The sequence below is a fragment of the Humulus lupulus genome, chromosome 7 (genome assembly GCF_963169125.1).
Source record: "Humulus lupulus chromosome 7, drHumLupu1.1, whole genome shotgun sequence".
NCBI lineage: Eukaryota > Viridiplantae > Streptophyta > Magnoliopsida > Rosales > Cannabaceae > Humulus > Humulus lupulus.
In genome coordinates, this window is record NC_084799.1 from 108,637,921 (window position 1) to 108,662,432 (window position 24,512).

Genomic DNA, 24,512 nt, shown 5'->3' on the forward strand with positions numbered 1-24,512 from the left:
AGCTGGCATAATTCACTGATAAATAGGAAAACCATCATAATAAACAAGTACGGCCATGCCGCCCCAGAGGCCTTACCAAAGCCTGGGGTTTCGGTTCTCACCGCGAGGATAACTCATGTATCCCTTGGGTCCCACCTTGACTATAAGCATCCCATGTGCTGAGTGTTACTTTCGGCCCCACGGTCGTACCCGGCCTACGCCGCACTCGGCCCTTGCCGTTCATTTCATTACAATCACACATATAGTACATTCGAAATAATCATTCACACACATCATGATTCATTTAAGGTTAAACATTTGCACATAATACAATCTAGGGCCATGCCCTGCAATCACACAGTGGGGCCATGCCCTAGTCTCAGGTGTTACGGTTTTCTTACCTTTAGATTCGGTAGCCTTGATCAACCTGACTCCTTGAGCACGATCTTACCCGAGCCCTAGCGCTTACCTAAGAAAAATCCATAAGTCAAAGTCATCACCAAATCCCAAGACCAAAACCTAGCCTCGGGACTAATCCCGAGCGCCCGGGAAGTCCTAGATCCCCAAAACAAAGTGGCGGAATCAAGCCCCGAACCCTAGGTCAAAAATCCCTTCACAAAAGCCCAAAAATCCCCTCTGTGAACAGTGCAGCGCTACAGTGCTCAAAAGAGGGCGCTGTAGCGCTACAAGCAGAACCACCCCACCAGAACAGGGGCTAGCGCTACAGCGCCCCCTGACTAGCGCTAGTTGCAGCCAGACCAAACCCAAAATCGCATTTTGCGATTTTCTTCTCCCATTTCAACTCCAATCTTGCCCAAGCCTTTTCCAAACATAAAAACACACATACCCACACCTCACACTCATCCCAAGCACCCCATGAACTCAACCACTCATCCCAAGCAACCCACAACTCAAAATCTAACTCAATGAACCCAAAAACCAGAAAATCACTCAAACAACAAGGATAGGGTCTTAGAAATCATACCGTGGGTGGAATTTCGACCTTGAATCGAACCCTAGACCTCCTTGGCTTGCACCTTCACAACCTTGACCTGTTTTCCCCAAAAATCCCATCCATTTAGCTCAAAACACAACTCAAAACCAGTAAAGCCCTAAAATAGAAAATCCCCAAGAACTTACCTCAAATTCAAATGTGATCTTGCTAACCCCTTGTCAATCCTCAAGCCTAGCTTAGGATCCTTGATGCTCAGCCTACCCTAGCTCTCCACTGAGCTTGACTCCAAGAAAATGAAGGAATTAGGTTGGGAGAGCCACAAACCGTTCTTGGACAAAACCCTTCAGCTTTCCCTCTCTTTTCTTTTCTCTTCTTTCTTTCTTTCTTTCTTTTCAGCCTATAACTTTTCTCTACTAAATCCACTAAGTATAAAGCCCTTCATTAATTTATCTCTTACAAGCCTAATGACCAAAATGCCCTCCCTTACTAATTCTAAACCTTTATGTCCATAAAGGGGCATTTTAGTCATATTACCCAAATTCCCACTAATTCCTCAAGTGTTCCTAATAATTCCCGCTCGCTACCCAACCTGATTAATCATCAAATATATACCCAAATTCTCAATTAAACTCCCCAGGCTTAACCCAAGCCGGGTACAGGTTCCCGCTTTGACTTTCTGCTAACCCACTCATTCTAGGATCGTCTCGAGTCATAGATCACAGGTATCAACATAGTCATGCCCAACATGGCCAAATTACAAATATGCTCAATCAGGTCTACATGCATACTAATTCACATAGTCATGCATCACAATTAATCAAATAGTCATATAACGTGCATTAAATCATAATCATGCATTAAATTCATAAAAGTCACACACAGAATCCCATTATACCCTCCAAGCACATTACTCCAGGCCCTTAAGCCTTAATAGCAAATTTGGGGTCGTTACATTTCCCTTATACTCTAAAAACATCAGATATAACAAGCATATCTCCTAATAGGCAAAAGACTCTTTTACCCTCCCATTTAAATCCAAGCCTTTTAATCACTCTAAGGGCAATTTGGTCATTTGCTCCCAATTCCCGCTAATTCCTCGAGTGTCCCTAACGTTTACCACTTAAATCCCGTCATCTAATTAATCACAAATTATTTTCCCCAATGTCAAATAGTCTCCAATATATTTCCCAAATTCCCAGAAATATCCTCAGGCTCCCTCGAGCCGAGTATAAATCCCCGCTGTGACTATATCGCTAAACCGCTCACTAGGATCGCCTCGAGCCTTATGCTGCAAATACATCCACATAATAATGTGGTCTTAACAATTTATCATAAATAATCACATATATGCCCTCAACGGGCTAAAATTACGAATATGCCCTTATAATCTAATAGGGCCTACATGCATACTAATACTCATAATCATGCATCTCATATATCCATATAATCATATATGCATGCTTATCACATAATCATGCATTAAATAATTTAAATCACATATAAACCATTTATGCCCCCCCCCCCCCGGCACACTAATCAAGGCCCTTAAGCCTTATTAGTGATTTTGGGTCGTTACATTATACCTTTATCCATCCACTACTCGTGGGCCTTAGCCTTCAAGACTTAGGACTTTACTGCTCTAGTTCTTTCAACTAAGGACTTTTGCTCGAGTTCTGACAACTCGAGTCTCATCGACTTACCTAGTACTATGCATTTTGGGTACTTAATGTTGTTCCCCAAGCCCACTATCCTCTGGAGTAACTTTAGTGCGTTGTCGAGTAGAGGCGCTCAAAGTTTCCCTATACCCATGGGTTCCAACAACTCAGGTCTTAGGAGGTCAATCTTACTTAGGGCCTGAAGACATAGTGTTAATCCTTAGGCGCGTAGTCCTCAGGAAGGTACACTAGGTCCTTTTTACGGGTCTGCCCTCGAGTAGATTACTTAGTTTTTGGAAATTAGGAACCCGTAGCTAGTCCTTAAGCTCATATTCCCCATGACATGGGTCAAATTCTCTACCCTTCTCGGCCAGGCCTTGCGGTCAAGTTTTTGGTAACTTGACTCTTTCCCCTGAGCACAGGGGACTCTAGGCTTGAGAATAGGTTACTACTCCTCGGGAGGTAACACTAGTTCACCCATTAAGTGGGTTTTTTTAGGTTTTACTAAGGATAGATCTTACTAGGTTACTCTATTCTCATCAACATTGATGCTAGGCTTACTGCGCTCGTGACAAGCTTAGTTTACTTGGTCTTGATCCACGAGTATGGGTGATCAAGTTTTCGGTAACTTGATGTAACGACCCAAATTTCCTAATAAGGCTTAGGGCCTTGATTAGGGGGCCATGACGGAAAATTTTGGAATTATATGATATTTATGTGTATCATTACGTGATTATGTGAGTTATATTATAATATGACTAGATATGCATGTTTAGGTGTATTAAATATGCATGTGGGCCCATTTCTGTTCAATTGGGCAATTTTCATATTTTGGCCATTTTGGGTATATTTGGCATATATGTGGTATGTGTGTGGTGCTTCATTATTATTTGGTTATGCCGGGGTTACACAACATGAGACAATCCTAGGAGGCAAGCTAGTGGGAAAGTCACAACGGGATCCATACTTGACTCGGAGTGAGTCAAGGGGTATTTAGCACATTAACTAGATATTGGGTAATAGGAATAAATATTTGATGAAAAATTGGGAGTTAGTGAGATCAGGGGGGAAATTCTGGGAGTTTTGACTATTTTACCTCGGGGGGGGGGGGGGGGGGTTTGAGACCCCAATTGTTATCCCCATTTCCTGCCTTGGGCCTGGGACAGTGGTCCAGGCCCACAAACTGGGCAATTGGGGTTGGGCCCAGCCCAGGCCCGCTTGGCAGGGAATGACCGGCATCGACGGCCCAAGTGTGGGTCCAGACCCGGACGGTGTCCAGGAAGGATGATCCAGAACGATCACCCGGGAGACGTACAACTGTTTGGGGTTACGGTCGAAATGTATGCAAACGGTCCCGGAGCCTGGTAAACGATCCAGGCCCTATGAAGATGATCCGGGCCTATGGTAAATGAAGAGGGACAGAGGTAAACGAACCCGGGTCAAGTCCTCAGGGTTGGCAGGATAAAGCATCCGTGACCTTGAAGCCGCCCCATGATGCGTGGGGGTTGTCCCCACTTTTCACCCGCGGAAAAGGCCACCTCGGGATTGCACGCCGCTGGTTCAGACCTGCGCTACCACTACACTGACTGATTTTGTCCCCTGAATCTGCCTCATAACTCGGAATGCCCAGACCAAAAGCCCCATTTTGTCGGGTGAAATATAGGCTTTGGGCTGCCCCAATGGGCTTTGATCATTCTTTGTCTTTTATATTTTGACCTTTTTGTATTGGGCTTCCGATAGAGAAGCAAGTGGTATTTATATCCTTGTTGGGCCCGGGTCAGCCCGGCCCAAGCCTAGTGCTCTTGTGAGCCTATAAATATAGGTGACAGAGCACTGGAGAAAAGACCTCTTTTTGGCTTGTATACAGTTACTGTGCTAAAACATAGAGTGAAACTCCATTGTTAAAGACTTTCCAAGCTCTAATACAACTATCTCGTGGACTAAGGCTCATTAACGCCCCAACCACGTAAAAACCTTGTTTATATCTTCCAAACCCCTCATCATTAATCTTGCTTAAGTTTTATTAATATTGATTCCGAAAATCTCGATAAACATTTTGGTGCTTTCATTGAGAGCCTGAGAAAGCTAGCGTTAACGTCAAACCTCTACTACAATGGTGATTACAAGACACACCACTTTCGACCCCACTAACCCTGGCAGGGAAATGGAGAGCTGCTGCCCTCCCAACCTCTTCCTCAGAATCTACCTGAGAACGCTCCTCCTCAGACATCTCACCTTGACGGGTCACAAGACTATGAGGGTGGAACAGAGTACGAAGAGGAGAACGAGGAGGAATATTATGAAGAGGAGGAGAATGAGGGGGAATACCCTTACGAAGCTGCGGATCCTGAGATCCCAGGAGTGGATCCCAACTAGCAGGACCTGGAGGTGACTAGACTGAGGCAACAAGTCCTGGACCAAGAGGCCAGGATTGCTGAGCAGACAAAGGCATCTCGGCGGATGCAAGAGTCCCTCCAAGCCCTGCAGGCTTTCATAGCCGCTCAGGGTTCGGCAACTAATCTCCCAGCTGGCCCACCCCCAGGAGTGCAACAGCCCGCTCCGCAGGCCAGAACCAGAGCCCCCGAAGATGCGCGGCCAGTCCCTCCCCCGAAGCAATTTCCTGCGCCAGGCCCAGGAAACCCGGACCGGAAGAAAGAGAAGGCTGAGGGAAAGGCCCCAGGCAAAAATACCCCCGTCCCAAGAGCCGAGGTCCGTTCCTGGCTGCTCCCTAGGAAAGAGAAGGTGCGCCCCATCCCAGGACGGGCTTACCCGATCGATCAACAAGGGACGCGGCCGCGGGATGCTTGGCCTCGGCATGCCCCAGGGCAAGCCGGACGGGAGAGGTCTTTGCACCCCCAATGCGTCGGTGAACAAGAATTTCCGAGAGCGCCCGCATAACGATGAGCATCACACCCTTAGCTTTTGGGACGACATGTCCCGGGTGGACCTGCGCGATGGACTGAACGCTCGGAAAGAGCGGGCCTGTAAGGAAAAGATCTTCCCTCGAGGCGGCAACCTTAGGAACAACATCAACGACAGAAGGAATGAGAGAACCCCCCTGGAAGATGGCGTGGCCAGACAACTCATGGAGTAACTGGCCGCTTTGAAAAAAGTCACGGACCGTTTGGTCCGCAAGCAGGAAGGAGCGGACACCGACTCTGATGAAGAGGACAAAGAGCCCTATGCAAGGCACATCCTGGACACTGTGCTCCCCAAGGGGTTCAAAATGCCAAGTCTCACGGCCTATACCAGGAGCACCGACCCCAGGGTTCATCTGTCCCGGTACAACAGACTTATGACCGTGGCCCATATGACGCCCCACATCACTATGGCTGCATTCTGGAATGACGACTGGCCCTACAAACCAAGACAAGTCTTTCCAGCGTGCTTTGTCCTCACTCACACACTTCCTGGGAAAACTTCCCAGGAGGTCACCCATCCCTAAATTACTCCAGGCCAAGCACGCTTAACCATGGAGTTCTCAAGTGATGGGCTACCGAAAAGAAGATGCACCTTCCTGATATAGGTAGTACCCATCAATCCATTTAAGCCCTCTTCAACTGTGTAGTCCCATACCTACACAGTCTTAGAATCATTACACTTGACCTTCCCCAGGCGGTGTGGGATTGCACAGCTTACCCGGTCTTTCCCCTTACGGATCACGGGATTCTGACTGTCACAAAAGTTGTAACGCCCTACTACCTTAGAGCCGTTACTAAGTGAGTTTAAAACAGAAATTGTGCATTTAATTGACTCTAAGTGGTTTCTAAAACCAAAAGTGTGGATAAATCAGAATTTAAGGCTGTATTCTTTTAAAATGTTTAACTTCATTGAAAACGTTAAGTATAAAACATCTGGGATCCCAAAATAAGGTTTACAAAATATTTACAACTCAAAAATAGATTTACACCAGGTTAACTATCAAAAGAATGGATTAATACAGCCATTTACAAAAAATGCCCCCAACCAAAGCAGTCGGGCAGGCCGAAAATGTACGCGCCGCCCCCACGCTCTCCATACTCATGGCCGGTTGACTGACTCCTTACTTTTACCTGCCACACGGAGCACCCGTGAGCCGAAGCCCAGCAAGAAAACCCAAATAGCACATAACATATGCAAATAATATCACTGGCATAATTAACTAATAAATAGGAAAATCATCAATTTAAACAAGCACGGCCATGCCGCCCCAGAGGCCTTACCAAAGCTTGGGGTCTCGGTCATTACCGTAGGATAACTCATGTATCCCTTGGGTCCCACCCTCGCTATAGCATCCCATGTGCTGAGCGTTACTTCCGGCCCCGCTGCCGTACCCGGCCTACGCCGCTCTCGGCCTTAGCCATTCATTCCATTACAATTACACATATAACACATTCAGAAATAACCATTCGAACATACAATTATTTATCTAAGATTACACATTCGCACACAATACAATCTAGGGTCGTGCCCTGCAATCACACAGTGGGCCTATGCCCTAATCTCGGGTGTTACAGTTTTCTTACCTGTATTCCGTGCTTTCCGATGCACCACGATCACGAGCACGGTCCACTAGCATGAGCCTCACCGAAATCCTAGTCACAACACACATAAAACACTTTTAATACTAACCAAGCCCAAAACCACTTCCCAGGACCAATCCCGTTCTCCCGGGACCTCTAAAACCTTAAAACAACACCCCGGAGACATCCCCCGAACCCCCGGAGCTAAGGCCTAAAATTGCCAAAAAAGCTATCCTGAAAATGGCCTTGTGCCGCGGCACAACTTTCTTGTGCCGCGGCACCCATCAGTCAGGAGCTCCCTCGCCGCGGCACGAAAAACCTGTGCCGCGGCATGCCTTCGCAGCCCAGAATTCTGGGTTTTCCCGAGCTTCAACCTCTCCAAATCACCCCAAACCAATACCTAAACCCCAAAACTCAAATCCAAACTTCATATGAACAATCTAACACCCTATAAACACTAGGATCAAGATCAAAACATCAACACACCCAAGATCCACATCTTTGATCTCAAATTCAGCAACTCAAACCAAAACCCATGAAAATCTTAACTCAAGCATTAAATTCCTCACATCAACACAGAAAACAAACTTAAATATGCATAAGATCCTTACCTCAAGAGTAGAATCCACCCTAAAAGTTTCCTTGATCTCCTCCCAAGCTCCCATTTCAGCCCCTTCTACACCTCTTCTTCTTTCTTCTTCTTGCCCTAGCCTTTCTCTCCTCTTCTTTTCCTTCTCTTCTAATTTTATCAAAGCCTCAAGTGACCCAATGCCCAAACCGTACACCCCATATACCCAGCTGAAACTTGTCTATTTGCCTTGCCAAAAGACCAATTTACCCCTTCCTAATAATCCCTCCTAACTAACCTTCAAGGGCACTTAAGTCATTTCACTTCTATTTCAATTTTATCACTTTTTATCTTAAAACTTGTTACCCAAAGCAGTTACAAATGGTTACCCAGGTTACCCAATTACCAGTAACTAACCACTCATTCTCAACTCACTTATAAGATTCCCGAAGTACCCCTAGGCTCCTCCCGAGCCGAGTACAACATCCCGTTGTGACTTTTAGACTAGCTGGCTCACTAGGACCGTCTCGATGCGTGCATCCTGATAATAACACCACACTCACATGGCACAATCCACATAGTACAATTATCACAGTTATGCCCTAACATGGCCAGATTACAATCCTGCTCTTTCTAAGACAATCAGGTCTACATGCATACTAATTCACATAGTCATGCATCTCAAATAATCAACTAGTCATATAACAAGCAATAAGTCATAATCATGCATTAAACTCATAAAAGACACACACAAAGTCCCATTATGCCCTCCAGGCATACTACTCCAGGCCCTTAAGCCTTAACACTGAATTTGGGTCGTTACAACTATCCCCTCCTCATGAGAATTTCGTCCTCGAAATTTACCTGAACAACTCGGGATACCGCTCCCGCATATCTGATTCCAGTTCCCATGTCGCCTCTTCGACCTTGCTATTCCTCCACAATACTTTAACCAAGGCGATGGTCTTGCTCCTCAAGACTTTTTCCTTTCTGTCAAGGATCTGAACAAGCTTTTCTTCATATGATAAATCCCGATCCAACTCCAAGTTCTCATAGCTCAACACATGAGCAGTGTCCGATACATACTTCCGGAGCATGGATACGTGAAACACGTCGTGAACCCCTGATAGAGCTGGAGGCATTGCTAACCTGTAAGCCACCTCCCCAACTCGATCCAGAACCTCAAATGGACCAACAAACATGGGGCTCAGCTTGCCCCGAACGCCAAATCGTTTTACTCCTCTCAGGGGTGAAACCCTGAGGAATACATGATCACCAACCTGAAATTCCACGCTCCTGCGTTTCTGATCTGAATAACTCTTCTGGCGACTCTGGGAGGCGAGCATACGAGCTCTAATCTTCTCAAGTGCTTCATTGGTCCTCTGAACCATCTCAGGACCCAAATACCTTCTCTCACCTACCTCATCGCAGTGAATCGGCGATCTGCACTTCCTCCCATACAGCATCTCATACGGAGCCACTCCGATAGTCGCCTGATAACTATTATTGTACGAGAACTCGATCAGAGGGAGATACCTACTCCAAGATCCCTTGAAATCCATCACACAAGCTCGTAACATGTCCTCCAGTATCTGAATTGTCCTCTCAGACTGTCCATCCGTTTGAGGATGATAAGCGGTACTAAACCGGAGCTGCGTGCCCATAGCCTTCTGCAGGCTCTTCCAAAACTTGGAAGTGAAAGTGGGGTCTCTGTCAGATACTATCGACCTCGGAGCCCCATGAAGTCGAACAATCTCCTTTACATAAAGCTCTGCATACTGATCCACAGTATAAGTCGTCTTCACAGGTAAGAATTGGGCGGACTTCGTATACCTGTCCACAATCACCCACACCGAGTCATGCTGACCCACTGTCTTTGGCAATCCAACCACAAAGTCCATGGCAATATCTTCCCATTTCCACTCGGGAATCCCTAGAGGCTGTAATAATCCTGCTGGCCTCTAATGTTCTGCCTTAATCTGCTGATAGGTTAAGCATCTAGCCACATAGTCCACCACGTCCCTCTTCATGCCCGACCACCAATACAAAACCTTCAGGTCATGGTACATCTTCGTAGAACTTGGGTGCAAAGAGTAGGGAGTGGTATGAGACTCGTCCAGAATCTCTCGCCGAATATCTGGATCAATCAGAACACAAATCCGTCCTTTGTACTTCAATAGACCCATCTTAGAGATAGAGAAGTCCTTGACTGCTCCAGTTAGGACATTCTCTCTACGTTCAACTAACTGGGGATCCATTCCCTATGCTTCCTTAATCCTCTCAAGGAGCGTTGACTGAAGAGTAATGTTGGCTAACCTACCAACCACTAACTCTATACCTGCTCTGGTCATCTCTCCAGCTAATCTATCAGATATCTGCCTCGAACTATACAGCTGTCCTGGGCCCCTCCGGCTCAATGCATCAGCTACTACATTAGCCTTCCCAGGATGGTATAGGATATCACAATCGTAATCCTTTACCATCTCTAGCCACTGTCTCTGGCGCATGTTCAAGTCCTTCTGGGTAAAGAAATACTTTAGACTTTTGTGATCAGTGTATATCTCGCACCTCTCTCCATACAAATAGTGTCTCCAAACCTTAAGTGCGAATACCACCGCAGCTAACTCCAGGTCATGCGTGGGATATCTCTGTTCGTACTCCTTTAATTTCCTTGATGCATACGCTATCACTTTCCCAGCCTGCATCAACACGCATCACAGACCTTGTCTCGAAGCGTCACAGTAGACCACAAACTTCTCATTATCTGTTGGCAGGCTCAGCACTGGTGCAGTAATCAACCGCCGCTTCAACTCTTTAAAGCTGTTCTCACATCGATCTGTCCACACATACTTGGTCTTCTTCCTTGTCAATTCTGTCAACGGAGTAGCAATTCTGGAGAACCCCTCTACGAACCGCCGATAGTAACCTGCTAGTCCAAGGAAACTTCTAACTTCAGGAACATTGCTGGGTCTAGGCCAATCTCTCACTGCTTCCGTCTTGCTTGGGTCGACCAGTAACCCATCCTTACTAATAATATGGCCTAGGAATGAAACTTGCGATAACCAGAACTCGCATTTGCTAAACTTAGCATAAAGCTTATGCTCTCTTAACCGCTGCAACACCAAGCGCAGATGATGCTCATGCTCTGCCTCTGACTGGGAGTATACCAGGATATCATCAATAAATACAATCACGAACTTATCCAGGTAATCCTTGAAAATTCTGTTCATCAAATCCATAAATGCCGCCAGGGCATTGGTTAACCCAAAGGACATAACCAGAAATTCATAATGCCCATACCGCGTCCGAAAAGCAGTCTTTGGTACGTCCTCCCCTTTGATCCTCAACTGATAGTAGCCTGATCGGAGATCAATCTTCGAAAACACTGTACTCCCTTGAAGCTGATCAAATAAATCCTCCAGGAATCACTAGATCTCCTCGAGGAGATCCGAGAGGAGTCGCAAGTGTAGTTGAAGATGTACCAGGGTAAGATCGCTCGACATTTCAACTCAAAAGTAGAAAGCTGAAGGTTCGAAACCGGTGACCTAGTCCTGCGAAGAGTCTTCCCTGCTACCAAAGATCCGGTAGTAGGGGTTCTGGGCTCGAATTGGGAAGGGTCGTACGAGATCCACCATGAAGTGTGCCCCGGGACATACCGTTTAAAGAGGTTCGATGGCCGTCCCAAGAGCCTGGAACGCGGAACATCTCCGTAAATACTATCAGTAGTCAGGAGAACGCGTTCCGTTTTTGTATTTTCGTTGGAAATAATGGACTCCTCAAGGCGATCCCTTGAATAATAAAAATGGCGTGTGCAAAACGCCATAAAGAAATGTTATCAATCAATGAAAAGTTTACTCAAGTGACCCCAGACCAGTCTCCGCTCGCTTGTGGGGGGTATCCCCGGTATGAGAAAATACCAGGCGGGGCGCAAGCCTCATGCTAATCCCTGCCCGGACTGACAAGGTCCGGGGGATACAAACTCCGTGGGACCAAGCCTCAGGCTGGTCCCACCCCAGACAAACGATGTCTGGGGTGGTATGAGCAAATACCAGGCGGGGCGCAAGCCTCAGGCTAGTCTCGGCCCGGACTGACAAGGTCCGGGGGATACAAACTCCGTGGGACCAAGCCTCAGGCTGGTCCCACCCCGGACGAACGATGTCCGGGGGTATAAATTAAAAGAGGACCAAGCCTCAGGCTGGTCCCACCCTGGACAAACGATGTACGGGGGTATAAATTAAAAGAGGACCAAGCCTCAGACTGGCCCCGCCCCAGACGAACGATGTCCGCGGGTATAAAGTAAAAGAGGACAAGGCCTCAGGCTGGTCTCACCCCGGACGAATGATGTCCGGGGGTATAAATTAAAAGAGGACCAAGCCTCAGGCTGGTCCCGCCCCAGACGAACGATGTCCGGGGGTATAAATTAAAAGAGGACCAAGCCTCAGGCTGGTCCCACCCCAAACGAACGATGTCCGGGGATATAAATTAAAAGACGACCAAGCCTCAGGCTGGTCCCATCCCGGACGAACGATGTCCGCGGGTATAAATTAAAAGAGGACCATGCCTCAGGCTGGTCCTGCCTCGGACGAATGATGTTCGAGGTATAAATTAAAAGAGGACCAAGCCTCAGGCTGGTCCCGCCCCAGACGAACGATGTCCGGGGGTATAAATTAAAAGAGGACCAAGCCTCAGGCTGGTCCCACCCCGGACAAACGATGTCCGGGGGTATAAATTAAAAGAGGGCCAAGCCTCAGGCTGGTCCCACCCTGGACGAAAGATGTCCGAGGGTATAAATTAAAAGAGGACCAAGCCTCAGGCTGGTCCCACCCCGGACGAACGATGTCCGGGGGTATAAATTAAAAGAGGACCAAGCCTCAGGCTAGTCTTACCTCGGACGAACGATGTCCGAGGGTATAAATTAAAAGAGGACCAAGCCTCAGGCTAGTCCCACCCCGGACGAACGATGTCCGGGGGTATAAATTAAAAGAGGACTAAGCCTCAGTTTGGTCCCACCCTGGACGAACGATGTTCGAGGGTATAAATTAAAAGAGGACCAAGCCTTATGCTGGTCCCGCCTCGGACGAACGATGTCTGGGAGAGAAGAGCATCCGGTATGCCCCAGGGCAAAGCCATGGCCCGCGACTGGTAGAATGAGGGAACTAGGTTTCACAGTAAACTATTTGAACCTCGTTGGCCCAGGCCATCAGGGTTTCGAATTTGAAGGTGGGACGGGTAGGCCGCTGGGCCCTGGATGACATGATTGAAACGATTTGACAAGCTAAAGTCAAGAATAATCTAGTCCAAGCCATTGGAACCAGGACAAAACCCTCAGGACCAGTCATGCACGGTAATATAAAAAAAAAAAAAAAGGAAAACAGAAGTAACATAAATCGGATAAGGCAATAAAAAATTTCTCGGACGTGTACGCGGCCGTAAGAGTTCTTACAAAAATAATAAAAATAAAAGGGGCGAGGTGGGGATCCGGGCCTAGGCTTCATCCTCCAGAAACTCTACGTCCTCCTTCTCCTTGGCCTCAAATTCAGCCCTATTCGAGTCCGGGTCGGGAAAGATCAGGAGATTCATGATTTTATCTTTGCGCCAAGCCATGTAGATGGCCTCCTCAAAGGTGACGCGTAGTATGTCGTCCACCCGCTCCTTTCTGCGGCGGGCCTCCTCATGCACCATCATCTCCTCGCGAAGAGAGCCATCTAGCTCACGAACCCGGGTCTCCAAGCCTTGGACCCTCTCCCGGTCCTGGACAAACTTAATCGCAGCCGCCTCCTGTGCGGCCCTTTCTCTGAGAAGCTCCGCCTCCAGAAGGGCCACCTTCTCGTGAGCCTCGACTTCTTTCCAGGACATGGCCTCTTCAAGCCCAGCCTTGACTCGATCAAACTTTGTGCGGTCTGCATCGGCCTAAGCAACCGCCTTGTCCAAGGACTCCCGAGCCTGTGTCATCTCCCTGGCCAGGGCCTCCTTGGCGACCTCCCTTTGGTTCACGGCCGCCTCCAGCTCCAGCTGGAGCGTCTCCATCTTCATGGCCGCCTCGGCCACCAGGTCGGCATTCCGATGGGATAGCAGAGCCTCCAGGAACAAAACAAAGTTAGAAGAGTCTTTACTAAACAAAAAAAAAAAGGGAAGAAAAAGATATGAACTAAACTTACTGCGGTGGCCTGATGGCGGAGAGCCTGGGAGATGAATAGAATGTCCGGGTTGGCGATGGTGGCATACCGTTTGAGTAGGAGGTTGGACATGGTGTTCCCCACCTGGTCCAACAAGCCCGCCACGAAAGGGGCTGTGTCCTGCCCCAGCTTAGGGCGAAAGCCCGTCTCAGCAGCTGGCCGATCCACGATCGGCTTGGGGATGCTGATGGCCGCCGGGCGCTCAGCAAACTTGACCTGACGAAGAATCGTCAGGACCTTGTACATCTCATCCCTCCTTTCCCGGCCACTCTCCCAGGTCCGGGAAATGAGCCTGGACTGCTCGTCCGTCAAGACGGCTTCCCCCTCCTCGGGTAGGGCCAGATGAATGGGGAGGGCCAGTGTTGCCAGAATCTCCTTTGCGGCGAGGAGGCTTTCCCCGTACGACTCTCCAGCTGAGCTAGCCCGCCTCATCAAGGGCCTCTTGTTCCCGGTTTTGGCCTCTGCCGCGCCCAAGTCCAAGGCCCTCTTCCCGAAACTCTGGTTTACCACAGGTTCTGGCTCCAGATCGATCACCGGGGGATGGGCAAGGCCAAGGACGGCGACTGGGTCCACGGCCGTAACAGGGACCGTGGTAATTGCAACCTCGCCGGGTCGAGGATCCGCCCCTGGCGTCTCCCTGATGCGGGAGGGGTCCAGGCCCGGCGCATCTGGTTTTTTCTTGGCAGCCTTTTTTGCCGCGACCCTGGCCGCCCTCGCGACCCGGACTTCGAGAAGCTGCCTCATCTCGATCATGGGATCAGACATGGCGGAGTCTCCTGCAACAAATGCAAATGAAAGAGTTAATACGATTAATGGGAAAATAGAAGTCAAAACTAAGAGTGACCTGGGACGAATCCTTATCTAAGCCCCGGGCGTGACTCAACTCATCTAACGCGAAAAAGTAGACTCGATCCCCCATGTCGTCCAGGTTCAAGAAATTCCCGTACTGAAGGAACCCGGACAAAAGCATGAGAAATTCCGAGCCTACGGGAAAGAGAGACGAAGGTCTCATCTCCCCGTCAGCCCCGAATGTGGGGCCTTGAAGTGCTAGCCTATCCCTAACTAAGTCCCCAACTTGGGGAGCATAAGTTAAGATCAATGGTGAGTTACCTCACCTTGATACGCTAGCCCCGGGGGTACCCGTGTTCGGCAGGGCCTCCTCGAAGAGGGCTTCCAGCTCCTTAGAAGCGGCCGACTCCGACTTGGCCAAGTCCCTCTTCCACTTGGCCGCGTCCGCTCGTGCCGTAGCCTCTACTTCCCCGATGTGCTTCAGGGCCAGCTGCTCCCTTATGGTGGGATTCTTCTCGCACTGAATTCCCCGAAGGCTCGGGACATCGATAGTATGGTGGGCTGTGAGTATCCCGACCAGTCGGAGGTTGTCCGTATTAACGTAGCCTCCTACGTCCAGGTCTTCTGCGCTCAGCCTGGAGTAAAACCTCCTTCGGTCCAAGATGAACTAGGTGAGAGGAGTCTGGGCAAAAGGTTCTGCCACCCGAAGTAACACAGTGATAAACAAAAAAAGGAAAAGAAAAACCAGCCAGCCAAGGGTCGGGGAAGCACTTACCCACTCATTGGAAGTCCAGCAGCAGGGTGGGGTTCTTCTCCACGAGGAACCTGGACGTCATGAACCAGTAATGTCATACGTCCGGGGGATGCTTCCAGGTGCTTGTAGGAGTGGGGTAACTACCCCGCGACTTCAGCCTGTAGAAGTCGTCCAAGGTCTTTTCCTTGGCGTTGACCTGCGGTTCCATCTTGTCGATGTACAATATTCTGAGGGGGTCGACTCCGCGATCTCCTTCGCGACGCAGAAGACACACCATCCTGCAAGCAGTCGATAGGCTTGGGGCAGAAGCTGGAAGGGTACGATCCCCACGTATGTTAGGAACCACACTGATGTAGCTAGCACTCCAGGCCCTGAACCAGTTCACGGAAGTGTGCGCCCGCTCTTCTATCCTGGCCAGGCAGTTGTGAAAGAGTCCGGGGGTGGACTCTATGCCCAGGCACTTCTCCAGGATGTACATCATCCGGTAGTCCCAGAATAGATTCGATACCGTGTCCATCTCCCATCTGTTGCCTTTGGGGGTCCGGGACCCGAGGAGGGCGAAGGGGGCCCTGTTGACTTCCTCCTCCGAATGAAGGGTGACACCCGACGTCATGGCTGATGATCTGGGAGTAAAGAAAAGAAACCAAGAAATCAATACCAAAACCCAAGAAAGTTGGTTAAGGTACAAGGGGCCTCCTATGGACTGCTTGGAGTCCCTCCCAGATCGGGTCCGGGTTCACCAGAGAACCATGAGACCCAGATCGGGAACGAAAAAGGGGCCACTAAATAGGCTCCATCGCCTACTCGGGAAGCATCTAGACCTGGAGCAACCCAGACTAGGCGGCCTTCCTAGCACTATTCCTAAGCGTAAACAAGTTCTAGCAGCCTAAACATATGAACAAAAAGACAGCCTACGTTCATGTATTTATCAAGGCGAAGGACAGAAGAACTTATTGTGAATAGCTGGGCGTGAAAGATGGTGGTTTTCTGACGATAAGGACGGCAGAATCTCGTTCTTGAACTGGTAAAGGTAGTTCTGCAACTCGTAGACAGGACAGGCCCAGGACGTGCGCTCAGGCAGAGGTGCAGATGCTGGGACTGTTGGAAAAAGGAGACGGCGTAGAGTAAGCAGGCAGTGAAAGATGTCGTCGGCGAGATCGGACATAAACAGATCCTCGGTTCTTAGAATGGCTCGAGAGTGTAAAAGTTTCAAATGAATGTCTGAGGAGTATTTATAGAGACCCAAATCCTGGTCTCTGATCCAGCGGATAAGAAATCCCCCATCGGATGGTCCAAGATCGTGCAGGGGCATTAATGAGCACTCGAGTGCTGGATCCTCTCTATTTCAATCCAACGTCCCAAGAGAGGAGAATTTCAAAGGTCCCCCCATCCTATGGTCCACCTCAACGCAGAAGCATTAATGAAGGGACCCTATGCGGATGGGACGCTTCAGAATCCTTGCTGACGCACTAGCCTAGGCCTAGCGACCCTTGAGGTGGTTAGGTGACCTTCGAGGTCAAGTACCATCGTTGCAGCTGTCGTTGGGCGACACGTGTATCCCCCGTCACGAAACGGGACTTCAGTAAACGGACCCGGACATTGGTAAATGTTCTGGGCTCCGCGTGCGCCTAGTGCACACTGCCCCTTGCCACGGACCCACGATTCTAAGCAGGAACTGGGAAGACAACCGTGGAGTATCCGGGAGCAAGGAAAGCCTCCACCTCGCAGACGCAGGTGAAGGCTTGGGGGGTAAATGTTATCCCCATTTCCTGCTTTGGGCCCGGGACGGTGGTCCAGGCCCACTAACTAGGCAATTGGGGTTGGGCCCAGCCAGGCTCGCTTGGCAGGGAATGGCCAGCATAGATGGCCCAAGTTTGGGTCCAGACCCGGATGGTGTCCAGGAAGGATGATCCAGGACGATCATCCGAGAGACGTACAACAGTTTGGGGTTACGGTCAAAATGTATGCAAACGGTCCCGGAGCCTGGTAAACGATCCGAGCCCTATGGAGACGATCCGGTCCCTTTTCACCCGCAGAAAAGGCCGCCTCGGGATTGCACGCCATTGGTTCAGACCTGCGCTGCCACTACACTGACTGATTTTGTCCCCTGAATCTGCCTCGTAACTCAGAATGCCGAGACCAAAAGCCTCATTTTGTCGGGTGAAATATAGGCTTTGGGCTGCCCCAGTGGGCTTTGATCATTCTTTGTCTTTTATATTTTTACCTTTTTGTATTGGGCTTCCGATAGAGAAGCAAGTGGTATTTATATCCTTGTTGGGCCCAGGTCAGCCCGGCCCAAGCCCAGTGCTCCTGTGAGCCTATAAATACAGGTGATAGAGCACTAGAGAAAGGACCTCTTTTTGGCTTGTATACAGTTACTCTGCTAAAACATAGAGAGAAACTCCATTGTTAAAGACTTTCCAAGCTCTAATACAACTGTCTCGTGGACTAAGGCTCATTAACGCCCCAACATGTAAAAACCTTGTTTATATCTTCCAAATCCCTCATCATTAATCTTGCTTAATTTTTATTAATATCGTTTCTGAAAATCTCGGTAAACACCAAGCATTAGGATTTTGTTGGGGTTACTTAAGATTGAGGTAACCTGTCAGAAACATAAAAAGAATGTTCTCCCTCCCTCCCGTTCCATTTTTGACATCCGATCACATTTTTGTAGGAAACTCGAGTTTCAGGACTCGGATTCAAGTAAGGATCGAGGCATAGCGATTCTAGGAAAGATTAGAAGATTATTAGCTGGAGAATTTAGTTGGGGAACGACTCAATCGGAGGTAATATGATTTTTAAGTTTTAAGTTTTTGAGGTCTTAAGCTTCGATTGGATTTTATGTTTTGATGAGTTTTTGGATGATTTGAAGCTTGGGTTTTGTAACGCTCTGGTTACTCCAAGACCGTTACTGTGAACTTTTAATTGTGCTTAACTCACTAATCAAGTTCTTTGGTTATAAACGTGCATCTAGGTATTATTTATAGGTTAAAGTGAAAAAGTAATCAAAAGGAAATAATATATTTTATTTAAAACCGAAATCTGTTCATGGGCCCATAAGAGCATTTACAAGTTATTTACAATACAAAATGGTCATTATAGTGTAAAAGTTACAACCCGCCGACCTAAGTGGCAAAAATAGGGTTAACCCCCTAGTTCCACCGAGAAGCTCCTTGGCCGTGGTGGTCAAGCGGCCGCATATGTACACATCACCACCTAAGCTCTCCACTCAAGGCTGGGTGAGCATTTATTTCCCTTTACCTGCACCACATATCACCCATGAGCCAAAGCCCAACAAGAAAACTCATTACTGCATGTAAATAATATCAAATGATGATCATGATAATCATACAGAGCTTATAGCCCTAAACAGATGATTGAATAACACTTTAAGGTTCTATTTAACCATGATGGGGCTTATAGCCATAATCAGATGAGTGACTGATGAGCAAGTCACTAACGTAAAAAAGATGAGTGACTGATGAGTAAGTCACTAGCGTAAACCAGATGATTGACTGATGAGTAAGTCACTAGCTTAAACAGATGAGTGACTGATGAGTGAGTCACTACGGGGCTTAGCACCCATAGCCATGTGACGATGCAGTCACCTAAGCCTTCTGGCCCTGGCTCTAAGTGACTAGCCATAGGCTAGAAAAGCGCTTTTAGTTTTCATCGAACTTGAGGGCGGTTCGACATTAATGCTCATGATGAGTCATTCAATGAAGATGTCAATTAGATCTAATCTTTTTGGCTTGCGTTAAAAATGCTAAGTCCGTTCTTGACTCTTAAGCCAATACCATATGACCAGTGCTCAGTACTACTGCCGAACTTGACTAGTGAGTCACAACTTCACAGTTAATACTGACACCATTGCCAATTTTGACTAATTAGTCAGTACCATTCACAAGTAAGCAAGATTTTCTAAGCAATTGATATGCAATCAATGTCCACATTTAAACACCCAACATGCATTAATGATAGCCATGCATATCACATATGGGGTGCAGTTTTCTTACCTTTGGTTCGAGTGAGAAATAGTAAAAGAACGACCCTTGAGAACGATCGACCTTTTGATTCCTTAGCGGTCATCTAGTCATAACCAATTACAATTTCCATTAATGAAAATCAACAATAAAAGGGTCTTGACCTAAACCTCACTCCCGGGACCCCGAATTTTACCCAAACGGTGAGTAGATTTGATCCCGAGCCTAAGGAATTGAAACCCCGAGCCAAAAACCCTTAAAAATGCCTAAAACAGGATTTTGGAAAAGCAGGGTAGCGCTACAGCGCTACCCCCCTAGCGCCCCACCACTCTTGGCAGAGGAGAATCCCTCCTGGCTAGCGTTGTAGCGCCCGCTGATGGGCGCTGTAGCGCTACAACCAGGGTTTTCAACCCTGGTTTTCCCATCCTTCGACACCACCATTTCCAACCCGAAATACCAGCTTCCAAACCTCATTTAAACCCACAATTGAACCCAAAAACAATCTACATATGTCCTAGGCATCATAACCCAAGTAACCCTAGCCAAAAACTCCCATCAATTCCCATTACCAACTCTAGAAATCCAAAACGAAAACAGAGCAAACCAGAGTTTTAATGGCTAGAACCTTACCTCAAGCTCAGTTTAGAACCCTCTTCAATAGTGGAACATAATCCTAAGCCCTCAAGGTCCACTTCCCTAGCTTGAATCCTCAAAAGAAGCTCAAAATTCCAAGAAGAAAAGAGAAGGAAATGATGTAAGGGAGAGGAGTTATTGATACTCTGTATTGGCTAAGCTTCTACAGCCTTCAATGGCTTAAAGATATCCTAGGGTGAAAAGACTAAACTGCCCTTAGGCTATTTAAAATCCTTTAAAGGCTCCCAAGGGTAAAACCGTCCTTTCCCGCCTATTTTGTTAATCAAAATTAACACCCTCCAATTCTCGTTATTCACAAAATTCTCAAATACCAATAATTCATATCCCGTTACACTTTAATTCCCGACAACGTTCTAATCACCAAATTACCCCGAGACTCACCTCGAGCCCCGAACTTAATCCCGTTATGACCAAACCGCTAACTTGCACTCAAAGATCGTCTCATGCCGAATGGCTCGAACAAATCAACATTATTATGTGGCCTCAACAATAGTTCACCAACATGCATACAAATATACAATTACACCCTCAACGGGCCAAATTACCAAAATGCCCATATGATGAAATGTGGACCCACATGCATGCATTTAACATCATATTATAATATAATTTACATAAGCATGCATATAATAATTTAATGGCATAATAAATCAATTATGGCCCTCCCGGCCTCCAAATCCAACCATTAAACCGCATTAGGGATTTTGGGGCATTACAACTATCCCCTCACAGAAATTTCGTCCTCGAAATTTACCTGAACAGCTCAGGATACTGATTTTGCATATCCAACTCCAGCTCCCAGGTCACTTCCTCGACCTTGTTATTCCTCCACAATACATTAACCAAAGGTATTGTCTTATTCCTGAGGACCTTCTGTCAAGTAACTGGATTGGCCGTTCCTCATAGGAGAGATCTGCCTCAAGCTCCAGATCTTCATAGCTTAAAACATGAGTCACATCAGATACATACCTTCGAAGAGCTTAAACATGAAACACGTTATGCAGGGCTGATAGTGCCGGTGGTAAGGCCAACCTGTAAGCCACCTGAACAATCCTCTCCAGGATCTCAAATGGACCTACAAATCTAGGGCTCAGCTTGCCCTTCTTCCCAAATCTCCTTATATCTTTCCATGGCGAGACTCTAAGGAAAACATAGTCTCCCGCCTGGAACTCCACGTTCCTGCGCTTGGGATCTGCATAACTTTTCTGCCTACTCTGAGAGGCGAGCTTCCAAGCTCTAATCTTCTCAATGGCCTCACTAGTCCTCTGAACTGCCTCAGGACCTAAGTATCTCCTTTCTCCTGTCTCATCCGAATGAATGGGAGATATGCACTTCCTACCATACAACATCTCATAAGGTGCAACTCCAATGGTAGATTGATAACTGTTGTTGTAGGAAAACTTTATCAAAGGTAGATACTTACTCCAGGATCCACCAAAGTCAAGCACACATGCTCGCAACATGTCTTCTAATATCTAGATCATCCTCTCAGATTGTCCATCTGTCTGAGGATGATAAGCAGTACTGAACTTCAACTGTGTTCCCATGGCCTTCTGTAAACTCCCCTAGAACTTGGAAGAAAAAGTGGGGTCCCGGTTTGACACGATCGACCTTGGTGCTCCATGGAGGCACATGATCTCTCTCACATAGAGATCTGCATACTGGTCAACTGTATAAGTAGTCCTCACTGGCAAGAAATGAGTTGACTTGGTATAGCGATCCACAATAACCCAAATAGAATCATGATGATCAACAGTCCTGGGTAACCCCACCACGAAATCCATCGTGATGTCCTCCCATTTCCACTCTGGGATATCCAGAGGCTGCAATAACCTTGCTGGCCTCTGATGCTCAGCCTTGACCTGTTGACATGTCAAGCACTTAGCCACATATTCCACTACATCCCACTTTATCATAGGCCACCAATACAACGATCTCACATCCTGATACATCTTCGTGGTGCTTCGATGCAAAGAGCAAGGTGTAGTGTGAGATTCAACTAGAATCTCTCGCCTCATAGCAGTGTCTAACGGAACACATATTTGACCTTTGTATCTCAACAAGCCCAAATCAGACATTGTATAATCTCTGGATACTCCAGCTAAAATATCTTCTCTAATCTTGATCAGCTGTGGATCACCCAACTGACCCTCCTTAATTCTCTCCAACAGTGTAGACTGTAGCGTAATATTGGCCAACTGGCCCACCAACAACTTTATACCAGCTCTGGTCATATCATCTACTAATTCTCGGGCTATAAGCCTCGCACTATAAATATGTCCTGGACCCTTCCAGCTTAAGGCATCAACTACCACGTTGGCCTTTCCTGGATGATACAAAATTTCACAATCATAATCTTTTACTAACTCCAGCCAACGACTTTGCCTCATATTCAAATCTTTATGTGTGAAGAAGTATTTTGGGCTCTTGTGGTCAGTGTAAATCTCACACCTCTCCCCATAAAGGTAATGCCTCCATACCTTTACAGCAAAGACCACAGCCGCCAAATCTAAATTATGAGTATGATATCTCTGTTCATACTCATTCAGCTGACGTGAAGCATAAGCGATCACCTTCCCTGACTGCATCAGAACACAACCCAAACCCTGATGTTAAGCATCACAGTAAATCATAAACTTCTCTTGATCTGTTGGAAGACTCAGAACCAACGCTGTAATTAATCTCTGCTTCAGTTCCTGGAAGTTGTTCTCACACCAGTCTGACCACACAAACTTCTGATTCTTGCGTGTTAGCTCAGTCAATGAAGTAGAAATCTTTGAGAACCCTTCCACGAAATGCTTGTAATAACCTGCCAATCTAAGGAAACTTCTAACCTCTGAAGCATTCTTTGGCCTTGGCCAATCTCTAACTGTCTCAATCTTGGCTGGATCTACCTTAATCCCATCCCTACTAACAATGTGCCCAAGAAAAGATACCTGAGATAACCAAAACTCACATTTCTTGAACTTTGCAAACAGCCTGTGTTCCCCCAGTCTCTGTAGAACCAACCTCAGATGTTGCTCATGCTCTGACTCTGACTGAGAATAAACCAGGATATCATCAATGAAGATGATCACAAATTGGTCTAGATAATCCTTGAACACTCTGTTCATCAGATCCATAAAAGCAGCTGGGGCATTAGTCAATCCAAAAGACATGACTAAGAACTCATAATGCCCATATCTAGTGCGAAAAGCAGTCTTTGGTATGTCTCCCTCTTTGACTCTCAGCTGATGATAACCAGAACGACGGTCTGTCTTTGAGAATACATTTTTACCTTGCAACTGATCAAACAGATCATCTATCCTTGGTAGAGGATACTTGTTCTTAATTGTTAACTTATTCAATTCTCTTTAATCAATGCACATCCTCAGAGAACCATCTTTCTTCTTCACAAACAGAACTGGCGCATCCCAAGGTGAGAAACTAGGTCTAATAAAACCCAAATCCAACAGCTCTTGCAACTGTACTTTCAATTCTTTTAACTCAGCTGGGGCCATTCTGTAAGGTACTCTAGACACTGGCTCCGTCCCTGGTGCCAGTTCTATCATGAATTCAATCTCTCTGTGTGGTGGCAACCCTGGTAAATCTTCTGGAAACACATCCAGGAATTCACAGACTAATCTAGTCTCTTCTGGTCTCACTGGCATGACCTGACTGGTATCCACCACACTGGCTAAGAATCAAATGCAACCTCCTTGCAATAGATCTCTAGCCCTCAGAACAGAAATCATAGGTATATGGGGTCCATGCACAGTGCCAACAAACACAAAAGGATCCTCACATTCAGGCTCAAAGGTGACCATCTTTCTTCTGCAATCTATGGTTGCCCCATACTTCACTAACCAATCCATACCAAGAATCATGTCAAAGACAGTCATAACCAACTCTATCAAATCCATTGACAACTCTCTGCCCTCCACTGTCACTGGCAAAGATCTGACCCATCTCCTGGATACCACCTACTCCCTAGTGGGTAATAAAGTTCCGAACCCCACAACATAATAATCACATGATCTACACAGTCTATGAATAATTCTAGTAGCAACAAATGAATGTGTAGCACCAGAATCAATCAAAACATTATAAGGGGTTCCAACACTAAGAAGCTGACCTATAACTACTGAGGGTGAAGCCTCAGCTTCTACTTGTGTCAATGCGAACACTCGAGCTAGGGCCGAGCTGTCTGCTTTTTTGGGTTCTTCCTTTCTTGCTTTAGGGCAGTTTTTCTTGAAATGACCCACTGCTCCACACAAAAAGTAGGCCTTTGCCCTACACTCCCCCAAATGGTGCCTCTTACACCTAGGGCATTTGAGACGAGTCTTCCAGGCCTCACTACCACCCTGAAGACCCATTGAAATACCACGGGGTCACTTATCAGGACCTGTCAGGAACCTTCCTCTTCTGATCATTGAGGCCTCCACCCCTACCAGAACCCACAAATGGAGAACCTATCCTCCTAAACTCTTTTTTGGCTGCATTGTCCCGCTAGAT